Below are 1,833 nucleotides of genomic sequence, written 5' to 3'. Positions count from 1 at the left end.
AGAACCTAAACGAATATAGAACCCAAACGAATAGAACCCAAACGAATAGAACCCAAACGAACAGAACCCAAACGAACAGAACCCAAACGAACAGAACCCAAACGAACAGAACCCAAACGAATAGAACCCAAACGAATCGAACCCAAACGAATAGAAACCAAACGAATATGGAACCCAAACGAATAGAACCTAAACGAACAGAACCCAAACGAATAGAACCCAAACGAATAGAACCCAAACGAATAGAACCCAAACGAACAGAACCCAAACAAATAGAACCCAAAGACATTAACAGATAAAAAGACGTTGTGAATCGAGAGAATTGCACGGAGCCTCCAGAGCGAGGGGTGAATGAAAACGAGAGAGCTTGCTGTGAGCGAGGAGGAATGTAGATGAGAAAAGATGGAGTCCTCCAACCAAGACATTAGTTATAAATTGTCCTCTCCCTGTTTCTACAGAAAGATTACAATCCCTGGGATCACCCCTCTCTCTCTCCCTCTCTCTCTCCCTCTTTCTCCTCATCTCTCTCTCCTCATCTCTCTCCCTCTTTCTCTCCCTCTGTCTCTCCCTCTTTCTCCTCATCTCCCTCTCTCTCCCTCTTTCTCCTCTCTCTCTCGCTCTCTCTCCTCATCTCTCTCTCTCTCTCCTCATCTCTCCCTCTCTCTCTCTCCTCATCTCTCTCTCTCCCTCTTTCTCCTCATCTCTCTCTCCTCATCTCTCTCCCTCTTTCTCTCCCTCTCTCTCTCCCTCTTTCTCCTCATCTCGCTCTCTCTCTCTCTGTTTATCTCACTGGACTCCTGAATGAGCGAGGCTGTGTCGTCCCCCCCCCTCTCTCTCTATGTGCACTTCTCTCTGCTGACACCTGCTAGCTTGTTGTCCAGCTCCATCCCTGAACACGTGCCTTAAAAGAAGCGCCCCCCCTCGCCGTCCCGTCGTCTCCTTTCCTCTCCATCTCTCTCATCAATATCTCATTCATTCTCTCCCTCCCTTTCCCAGCTCTCTCTCTCTCCCATGCACACACACTCCGTGGCGAGGGGGAATTTGCTGCAGTGCTCCTCTGGTGCTGCTGGCTGGCCATCTGTCTTGCAGATGCGTCTTCATTCATGCTGTTGTATCTTTTCATTTCTCCTCTCATCACACACACACACACACACACACACACACCTAGAGACACACACACACACACACACACACACACACACACACCTAGAGACACACACACACACACACACACACACACACACACACACACACACACACACACGCTTCTCATCCTTCCATCTGTCCTTCAGTCTGTAAACATGACCAGTAGGCCTTACACTCCTTCGATTCCTTAACTATTTGCAGACAAAGCATATCACATCTCACTAGAAATACACACATACACACACACACACACACACACAAACACTACCTAAACATTGCCTGCTGTGAGACAGCATCTTATTTTAACGGATTTAACGGAGCTTATACATTACAGGAGTCACTCTCGCGTGGAATTTCACAAAACAGGAAAGTAGTTATTGATTTGACTCGATCATGCAATTCAGCAAAACAAATCGACTGAATGACAGACTGCTCTCTCTCATCTTGCTGTGTGTAGCTTTTTCAGAAACACAGCTGCATTATGAAGCCTTCATAAGTCTTCTCAATGACCCGATCATCATGTAGAGGATAGTTCAGAAGCCAGCCACACAAACCAACTCTAGGGGAAAGTCCCTGCCCACATTCAGATGGAAATGGAATGGAAAAATATCTAGAATGGTTTTCATTGGCAGAGCATAACATTTCTATTTTCCATAGTTCAAGTTCAAGTTCAAGTATTTATTTGTC

The sequence above is a fragment of the Clupea harengus genome, chromosome 7 (genome assembly GCF_900700415.2).
Source record: "Clupea harengus chromosome 7, Ch_v2.0.2, whole genome shotgun sequence".
Taxonomy (NCBI): domain Eukaryota; kingdom Metazoa; phylum Chordata; class Actinopteri; order Clupeiformes; family Clupeidae; genus Clupea; species Clupea harengus.
The sequence above is the reverse complement of the archived record's forward strand: the minus strand, read 5'-3'. Positions refer to the sequence as shown.